The following is an 11,459-nucleotide window of genomic DNA, read 5'->3' on the forward strand; positions in this document are numbered from 1 at the left end:
AATGCAATAGTAGTAATGTTGTAATGTCATATATGTATATATGTATATATCACCAAAAACAAGTATTATTTATCAAATTTTAACATCACCTACAAATAGAATGGTACGTCCCAAACATATAAATGAGAGTGATGCCAAGAATTCTTTCACTTCTGTCTGAAGATTGAAGGATGCATGAAATTTAAGTAACAGATATTATTACTTTGCACTTGAAGTAATTTGTGTTATTATTTAACGCTCTGCTTTCCGTGTGCTTCCTAGGCCCTTCAAGCATTACTTCTCCGTGACGCTTGCCTTCATCGCCGTGACGCTTGCTAGGTACAATGCCGTGACGCTTCAGATATTTCCTGACACCCTTGATTGACAGCCCTGCTTAACAGCAGAAGTCTTTCGTACGAAAATTCATCACATGAAAGCAAGATAGATTAACACATGATTTGTAGCTTCTTTGTTTTACAACATCACTAGTAGTTATTACTCCTTTCAATTGTAACAAGACCGATTTCACATGTCTCACCCTTTATAGTACCGGCGGCTTTTACTCCACACCGACCCATCCAAAGAAATAGTGAAGGACAGAAAAAAATCGATATAAAGTATTAACCATAGCCAAAATACAGCAAAGGCAGTGACGATTTTGGCACTTAAATGACGAAATATTTTATATCACTGTTTCAAATCAAACTTATTACGCAATCCCTGGATACAGAAGTGGTGAAATTTCCGCTTGACTCACATCTTGAAATAAAAAGTAAACTTGGAACGAAGACGTCATGTATACTGCCGATCAACAGCATCAACGCACTGACATCCATTGGCTGCACGTAAAGGAACCCAACTTTCTATGATCAAACGGTCAGCATCTTGTGAAAACAGCAACATAGCAATGAACATCGTTATAGTCACTGGTAAAAACTCTATGATACATACATACATACATACATACATACATACATACATTCTTACAAACGTTTGTGTACTCATGCTTACAGATTGCGTTTTCATTGCCACTTTAGCTTTTCACACAAATTTCCTAGTCTCGTTAGACTTGGTTCAAGTCTGTGATTTCGCGAATGTTTGAGTTGGGTAAACGCGATGATTTGTGTTCTGTTTTCATGTAAAAACCGTGAGTGGGGTGAATGCGATGAGTGGGGTGAACGCTGTACAGGGGAGTTTCTTCCGGACTCACTACTGCGCAGACTCAAAGGTAACGCGTTCAATCGCTAGGAAAACCTGGCCTGGGCTGCCAAATTCCAAATATGTTTGTATGAAAAAGGAGAGACACATGAGAAACTACTGCAAATGATTTTTTTAAAAATTCACCGACTTGAACCAAGTCTATAGTCTCGTATACGTGTCTAGTGGTCACATCACTAAATTGTGATTTTTATATAATTTTCATTGCAGCATTTGTTGTATCACCGTCGTAATTCTTTTTCTGAAGTCTTGTCAAAGTGTTTTATAAATAGAAAGTTAATGTCACGAGAGGCAAAGCAGATCAAATTTAATAGGACGTTGTTTATTTTGACCAGTTTTACTTCCATTCATCAACGAAAATCATCACCTATCATCCGATAGTGGGATTCGATAATTTTCAAAATCGCCGTTAAAAATTAAAAAGCACTGTAGGCCTACATTTAGACACTTCCTTGAACTTAGTTTACATCCACGTAATTAAGCTCTTTTATACTTTTTCATAGGCCTTTCATTAATGAGTATGGTTCGGCTTAAAAAAACCTGGTAATATCTGTCAAATGAATCACTCAGCACGAAATACTGCATGTTACAGTGGCACTGTCACTGCACTGACAAAATTATCATCAACAATATTTAATCTGTGTTAGCTTCTTCCGAATGCTTTTAAGAATGCTGTCATAAACATTCATTACCATCTGTTGACTTTACGTCGATTATCAAATTTCAAATTCGGTCTGTCGAAACAAGCAGACAAAAATTATGATTTTGTTATTGCCAAAAATTTTGCTGTGTGGCAAGGTCGTTAGCCAAGGATCGGGGCATACCACACACAAACTACAAGAAATCAAGTATTCACAAGCTCGACTCTCTCGCCTGGGTACTGTTGACAGACCAGATGCCTTACCGACCTTTGTATAAACTTTGCGAAACACCTGGTTATTTTACATTTCAGCTTCTTAAGCCGCGGAGCGACTCGTCGGTCAAACAAGGTCCTTCATGCTGTTGGCACTTGCGTCTGCCATGTACATGATACGTTGCATGAGTTCAGAGCTGATGAACCAAAGGAAACGTGTTGATCTGTAAATACGCCGGAAAATACGCAACGTAATGCATATACACGTAATAGTGGGGCGAGCCACTATCACATGTGGGTTGATAGTTGCTGCGGATTCGTAGGCCTACCACTCCCTTTGCTGGTTGTGTTGGGGGAGTGGGGAGTGAAAGACCAGTTGACAATGCGTTACGGTCTGCATGTTCCCAGTTAAGGGAGCCTTCAGTAATTACAGGGGGGTGGGCCGGGGGAATTTCGCGAACACCTGTACCGTAAAATGTGACCCTCCCCCAAATCCTCCTGTCTAAAATGTGACCCTCCCCCTTGTCCGACATTCTAAAACTTGACCCCCCCCCCCCCAACCACTGCGGTATTCTCCCTGGGAATAACTAAAACAGTATCAGCTAATTTACATAACAATTGGTTCAATTGTTATGTTAGGGACAAATTACAGAGGGGAGGGCTGGTGTTTTTGGAGGGACAGTCGCAATTTATCACGCAAGAATTTTTGAAGAGATATGGTATTTCATACAGTTTAGGGAGGGTCACCATATTTTGTGCAACTATAAGAAGGCGAGATGTAGCTGATTTAGTGCTTCATCCAAAAATATCAAATCATAATACATGGGAGTCTATCAGGCAAATTATTGACAATTTACCCCCACAAAACATGCTATATCTGTATTTTATATATGTTTGATAATGTATTTAAATGTACTTTGCTTGAATAGGGAAGTAAAATGAACATTTGTGTACAAGAAATTGATTTCTGAATTTCATCTAAAAAGTTGGTTTACTATCCATGGTGTTTATGATAAAATTATGATTAGTTTTTTCCAATACAAAAATAGGTAAATCTTTGCATTTGTGTACTCTTGATTATTATTGATATTAATTTTCTTGATTAGACTAGAGTGGTTACAAGTCTATGGTTGTGTAAGAAATTTGATTTTAGAATTTCACCAAGTGTCATTCAATACACTATGCATTGGGGTCTATGATGAAACTATGAATAATTTTTTTTCAGTACAAAATTAGATAAATCTGTGCATTTATGCATGCTTGATTATTTAGATTATTGTTCTTGATAAGACTACAGTGGTTACAAGTCTATGGTTGTGCAAGAAATTTGATTTTGGAATTTCACCAAAATGTCCATACACTATGCATTGGGGTCTATGATGAAACTATGAATAATTTTTTTTCAGTACAAAATTAGATAAATCTGTGCATTTATGTATGCTTGATTATTAAGATTATTGTTCTTGATTAGACTAGAGTGGTTACAAGTCTATGGTTGAGTAAGAAATTTGATTTTGGAATCTCACCAAACGTCAATTCACTATGCATGGGGGGTCTATAAGTGTGTGCGTATTTTGTCTGTGATTTCCTATTCAGGAAATATCACACGGACAATCAAAGTTTTGGCCATAATATCAGCTTCTGTCAAAAGTGACCCTCCCCCAAGATAGGTTTATAAAAAGTGACCCTCCCCCTTGAACTGTTTTCTAAAAAGTGACCCTCCCCCCAATTCCCCCGGCCCACCCCCCCTTGTAATTACTGAAGGCTCCCTAATTTTATACTGGTCTTTTACCAGTATAAAATTAACTGGGAACATGCAGACCGTAACGCATTGTCAACTGGTCTTTCACTCCCCACTCCCCAACACAATCAGTAAAAGGAGTGGTAGCGCTATGGATCCGCAGCAAGGTTGATTGCTACGGATCCGCAAGGTTGATAGCAGAGTCACTCTCGCCCCAGTCACGGTGACCCGGGATGGACCCTACACGAACCATTGTAACAGCGGTATTCAACTCCAAGGCTGTAAACCATTTAGCATTCATTTATTCTGTAAGCACAGTCGCATCACAATAAATGATACTATAAATCCATCGTCGTAATCCACAAGCCTCTTTACGGCATTAGCTTAGCGCTACCCGTTTATTGATTTTTGCGTAGGTCAGCGGAGCGGAAATTATTGCTCTGGCTCGGAAGAATGCTATAAATCAGTCAATGAAGCAGTCAACTTTAACTGAACATGAACACGAATACAGGCTTAAGCAGAGTTCTTCGCTCCTACACTAGGAGTGTGAGGACACAAGAATGGAATCTCATGCGCGATCGAAATGTTTCTTTCATGCAACATTGCTCATTCTCCTTTTGCGAGCGCAAAAAATGACTGCGCTGCGTAAAATAAAACTGGAACTGTATACAGTATAGTCAGTTGACTGTTTCGTTGCCTGGCAAAAAGTTTTGTCAACGGCAACGAGTTTATGAAGGATAGTCATATTGTTATATTAGTTGAAAACAGAACCCTGTGAGCTGTACATTCAGTAATAATGCGGGGATGCCCGGGAGTCACTCTTTAGAAAACTGCCCAAGGGCAGAGTTACCTCTTGCATAGCTGACTTGCGGGGAGGGTTGAAGCTAACTCAGTGATAATAAGCCCAAATTATTTACGTTTAATATTTTAAGGAGGTAAATCAAATCAAAACATGTTAGCCTTCTTGAAAATTTTAATTGTAACAAAGTGGATGGGGTAACTTGACCAAATCTCACTGACTTGAAAATTTTCCCCTACGAAGAATATGAAAAATAATTTACCGTATAAGAACAGAAATCTACGCTGATGGTCATGGCATACAGTTAACAATGCGTTAAGGTCTCCATGTTCCTAGTTTTATACTGGTCTTTCACTTGATGTGATTCCTGTCTCTATCTCCTCACAATCCGTGGCATTTTCGGCCAACCAAATTTTCATGTCGAAATCGAAGAAGCAATTCTGAAAAATCGTCATATTTCTTTGCGTGATTGTCGTTTTAGGGTTGGCATATCCAACATTAGATTTTACATGTAACGCCATTCATTTCGCGGCCAGCTTATATTTGATGATGGAACTGAACGCGTATTGGCTGGAAATCCAGCATGAAATATTTAGAAGAAGCAAAAGACCATCGCTTTACAATATGCTTGAAATAAATCGAATATCAAAATTTGGTGTAGAACAGGAAGTTTCATTTGTCAATTTTTCATTTTTAATGTTGACCTTGACCTTGCGTCATAAGTCGGACGGCTATGCCAAACATAATAAGCTTTACAGTCAGGCATATTTAATTACAAACGAGTTACTCTGCTTTCTTTCCGAAACAGAGAAATTACATAATCACCATGGCCCCGCCCCCCCCCCCAACTGTTATGGAGTTGCGTGTGACAGAGTGGAGACAGTTTCAGGGTAACTAATTTTCGGCTAGATGCGATCCTTATTCAGAATAAGATAATTAATTGATGGGGTTTGATAAACACGTAATTGATTTGCAGTTCTCTACAGCTCGATGTCTTTTCTTACTTTCTTTTTTCACTTTCCCCGGGATCAAGAAGTGCCTTTATGTAACTATCATCGACTGACAGCTGTTCTAGATCCACAGCTGTCCTTGTGCCAGACTTCAAGATCAGCCTCAGGCCGAGAAAACAGGGTCTCAGCATAGATACGACGTTTTATCAGAAATAAAGTATCACAACGGCAGAAAGAAGACTGCGTTTTTTAGGCATCAGCTATTAAGGAAACGGTCAACAGTATAGACTCGGACGGATGTTCTGTTTAAAATGTATCAGTCTGAGTGAGACCGGATCATCACTAAAATTATAAAACTGGTCGGGTGAAAACCAATATCGAAAATCGCATATCCGAAATGAGAGGCTGTGTATCAAATTGCAATATTCGATTTTGTTGCGCTCATAAAGCAGAACACATCGCACAAGAGCAACAATCTGTGGCACTGTAAATCCAAGTGTTTAACTTCTAAACACATAACTAAACACTTATCTGTTACACTTTTTAAACACGTTAAGGTGTTTAAGATATAGTAAACACTTGAAATGTTTAATTAATAAACACACATATTTAGGATTTAAACACTGGTGTTTTTATTAATAAACGTGTCAACGCGTTTAACAACTAAACAGACTTACATGTTTATTGGGTTGTTACACTTTTTAAACACATATAAGTGTTTATGACCTAAACATGTTTATTCAAAAAACATATAAACATGTTTATCAAAAGTGTTTATCACACTAACAATTACCTTCAAAATTATGTCATAGGACATAGTTTCCAAAAAAAGACTGGATACAGTGTGCTAAATGGAATGCACAGGAAACATGTTGTATAGAAGCAAACATAATCAAAGGTCCCATTGTTCATATACCTGGCACCGTGAACTGCCATATTCAACACTCTCACATTAACAGTCAATAACCTTACTGTCAGCCTTTACAAAATGCGTTTGAGTTTCATTATCTTCAAGAAAGACGACAAGATTCGGCGATTCAAGTTCCCTGGTCTTGAAATAAACTTCAATGTCAGCATCTGGAACCTCCTATTGGAAATAGAGAATGTGTAATGCATTGATTAATATACTTGTGATTAGAAGTATGACTAAAGCAAGCTATTGTTACATGCTACATTATTCTTGCACAGATTAATGATCAATAGTACCACTATGCAATAATACATCCCATAATGTACAGGATAAATTGTCTGCTGTGATAGACAAAAACATGTAAGAAATCAGATGAACTCTATGAAACCAGATATTGAGCCATAATTTATACATCTTGTGATATGTGTTGCATTCAGTTTATCCTGTACATTATGGGATGTAATATTGCATAGTGGTACTATTGATCATTAATCTGTGCAAGAATAATGTAGCATGTATAGCCAACTGCCCAGACAAACATATCATTTGAATGACCAAAACCAGCAAAAATACTCAAAAATATGTGTCAAGATTTGAAATAATTTCAACAAATCTGAATCAGGTCATCCCTACAAACCTGTACACAAAAGCAATCGGACAATGGGATTCTAAGAACTTAGATGATTTTTGGATTTTTTTAAACAAAAACAGCAAAAATTACTGGATAAATACAGTTTTGCAGATTTTTTCACAATTTGTACAAAACTGATATTGATCATCCACACCAACCTTCACATCAAATTTCAAAGTAAGTCTGATGAGCAATTTAAAATTCCAAAACAAGAAATTTACCTTTTTAAGATAACAATTCTCTAGTACTTAATAAGCTCACACCACCTGTAAATTATATTTCAGAAAGCCTAGATATAGGAGAACATTTTGGTTACCATAGTGTACCATTGTTTACATAACTAACACGTGACAGGTAATTTGCATAAGCTTTCAAAAATTGGTTTCCCCAGTGTTTTGTTTCAATGCTTTGAGATATGTGGCTGAAATATGTGTGAGCTCAAGCTGTCTTAAAGATCTTCCAAAGTGTGTCTCAGAATTTTTTAAACCTCCTAAAACAATTTTTATGCCAGAAAAACTTCTAGAGTGGTGAGTTTAACCCAAGTTGATTTCTTTAAAATTGTACTCCAAAAAACTAAGGACGATAGAAGAGCGTTGTGACAGCTTGCATTCTAGAAAGTTTAAGTCAGATATTTTGAAGTAGGCTATTTGGACAAAACATTGGGAAAACCAATTTTTTAAAGGTTATCCTAATTATCTGTCAAGTGATAGTTATGTAACAATTGTGATACAGTGGTTACCAAAACGTTTCCCTATATCTAGGCTTTCAGGAAATTATAATTTATGGGGGTTCTGAGCTTATTAACCACCAGAGAATTGTTAGATTAAAAATTAAAGTAAATTTCTTCTCTTGGAACAGCCGAACCTTAAATTTTTTACAGAAAAATAAGAAATAAGAAAAATAAGAATAGGCATATTGCAACATAGTATGAAAAAAAATTACTGAGGACAATCTAAGGAACCTTAACACCAAGTATCAAAGCAATCGAACAAGTGATTTCAGAGAAGTTTTTGACCAAAATCAGTAAAAATTGCCCCAATAATGTAAATTTTCAAATTTTACTACAATTTTTAACCAAACTGACTAAGATCACCCTGAGCAACCTGTATAACAAATTTTAGGCAAATGGTTTTAGTGATGATGAATTTTTGACCATAAACACAAAATATTGCCCCAAATACAAATACACACATTTCTAAATGATTTGTCACTTATAGCAGAGCTAAAAAGTCAGTATCTCATAAGATTTGATTCGAAGACATGATGGGCTTTCATACATTCTTCCGCAATGGTTGCATCACATTACCGCAATAGATTTTGCGTCTTTAAAAATAGTCTCCAAGTCCATACCTCAATACTAAAAGTGTTAGGCAGTTTGATTCATCCTTTTGATTTAGTGAAACAAGCGACCTAACGGTCGTAAGATCTCTGTTGTGTTACATAGAGAATAACTATTTGTGACACATGTGTTGATGAAGGTGGCAATGTTTGATAGCTCATTTCAGGATGGGATGACGAAAAGTAGCAAAAATAGCTGCAAAATATGCAATGAAGATTTCATTGTAATTTCAATATATCACATAAAGAGAATCCCTATGAACCTGCATACAAATTTGAAAGCTATCAGACAAGACTTTTTTGACCAAAAATGGCAAAAATTGCACCAAAAACATCACATTTAGTTAATCATTAGGAACCTGTAAAACGAATATTAAACTATCACATGAGCAACCTACATCCCAATATTAAAGCAATCAGACAAGTTGTTTTTGAGAAAAGCTTTTAAAGTAAATTGGCAAAAATTGCCTCTAAAATACAAAACACCAGATTTCCTTGTAATTTCAATATATCACATTGAAGTAATCCCTAGAGGAACCTGCATAGCAAATGTCCAAGTTATCAGATGTGCACTTTCAGAGAAAGAATTTTTTTTACAAAAAATGGCAAAAAAGCTCCCCATGATACAAAATCACAAATTTCATCGTAATTCCAATATATCAGACATAGTTTATCCCTAGAAACCTACATACCAAATATCCAAGCTGTCAGACAAGTAGTCTTTTAGAAAAAAATATTTTGATCAAAAATGGCAAAATTTCCCCAATTGCAAATTTCATTACAGGATCAATACATCACATATCATTAATCCTTGGAACCTGCATACCAAATATCAAAGCTATCAGATGAGTAGTTTTTGAGAAACAATTGTTTTACAAAAATTTGGCAAAAATTACTCCGAAAATACAAAATCGCACATTTCATTGTAATTTCAATATATCACATTGAAGTAATCCCTAGAGGAACCTGCATAGCAAATGTCCAAGTTATCAGATGTGCACTTTCAGAGAAACAATTTTTTTTGACCAAAAATGGTAAAATAAAATTCTTCAAAAAATACAAAATTCCAGATTTTTTTTTTAATTTCAGTATATCACTTTAAGATACTCCCTCAGACCCTGCATACCAAATAATATCAAGGCTATCAGATGTGTACTTTTTGAGAAACAAATTTTTTAACAACACATGGCAAAAATTGCTTCCAAAAATACAAAATTACAGATTTAGTCATAATTTTGATATATCACATTAAAGTTAATCCCTAAGAACCTGCATACCAAATATCAAAGCTATCACATGATTACATTTTGAGAAACAAATTTATTTGACCAAAAATTGGAAAAATTGCCTCAAAATACAAAGTAGTAGATTTCATCATAATTTTAATCATATTTTGATCATCTTTCTGAACCTGTTAACAAAATATCAAAGTTATCAAACAAGCGGTTTTATTAAAAAAAAAACATTGACCAAAAATTACAAAATTTGCCTTAGGCATAACAGTACAAAATTACATATTTCTGCACAATTTGATAAATCTGAAATACCCAATACACCTTAATCTTAAATATCAAAGCTTTCTGGCAAGTAGATTTGAAGATGATATACCAAAAAACAACAAACATCACCTTAAAAACACAAATATACATATTTCATCATTATTTGAAAAAATCTAAATGAGGTCAACCACACATTCATGAGAGTTTGCATATTATCACTTATTTGGACTGTTATTGCACAAGAAAATAAGTTGTTAAATACCATAGGTAAATTTAAAACAAACTGCAGCAAAATGTGGTTGTTAATTGGGTTAAAAATAGTACCAAACATTAGAATCGGCAAAATGTTGAAAACAGCAATCAGTTCAGTCCGAATCGTCGGAATGAAATAAATATAAACGGTCTGCAGCGTCTTATACTCGAAGAGATATTTACAAACAGAAAGTAGTTCCCCTCAAAGACCTTGTTTATTAAATTTGCATATCGATTACCTCATTTGCATAGACTGATAAAAATACCAGTTTGTCACACGCAGTATTAATTCAATATTATGACAGAACCCCATTGTTTTTATTGTCGGTAAGAATTACAGTATAGTTTTCAGTCAAGGAGATGCATAATATGTCCCGAAAAATATGTCCGGAATCTACATCGTACACCTTCAATGTGACGGCAATGTTATGAATATGATGTATACATAAGCTTAGGCAATTTGCATTGCTATCGTATTGACACTAGAACTGCGCGTGAAAATTATCAATAAAGTGATCTTCAAAAACAAACAATACTCATTCAAACGCTTTATAAGCCTGGGTGTTTACAGATAAACATTATAATTACCTGAATTATGGTCTTCCTGTCGAAAACGGACGTCAAAACGGCGAGTCCGAAACGCAGCAGACATCTTCGTAGGACGCGCCACTGTTTATGACTTAAGCGCATGCGCTACCCCCTGCAAAGCCGCAGTGCAACATGGGAGAGTAACACATAAGGTGTTTACGGTTGTGTTTACAACATTGGACATATTAAACACCAGCGTTTATATTCCGTAGCTGCATGTACATTACGTTTAACAAAAGTATGTTTAAAATAAAAATATAGGTCAAAATTATTATATGATTTATTTTTCCATGTGAAATAATGAATTAATGAGATTTACATGTATCCGAATCAATATTAAATAAAATTACACAAACGGCAATGGTGTAATATTTTGAAAGTTAATATTTAAATATATGTTACAATAGGTATGTTAAATGATAAAATTTTATAATACGCACAAGTTCGTCGAGTAAACTTTAAACAGGAAACATGTCAGAGTTCCCCGTGATCATGGAACTCACAGTTGGAATATGCTAATAAACACAGGCATTTAGTTTCTAAACACATCGACACTTTAATAAACACAGGTGTTTAATTTTTAAACGCTGGCATTTAATCTCTAAACGCGTCACACGTCGCATAGATTTACAATCTGTGGCATTTTAAATTGCACACCTCGCGCAATTTAAATTTTCAAGTTCGTTCACAAATTTGTAGCG

The sequence above is a fragment of the Ptychodera flava genome, chromosome 21 (genome assembly GCF_041260155.1).
Source record: "Ptychodera flava strain L36383 chromosome 21, AS_Pfla_20210202, whole genome shotgun sequence".
Lineage (NCBI taxonomy): Eukaryota > Metazoa > Hemichordata > Enteropneusta > Ptychoderidae > Ptychodera > Ptychodera flava.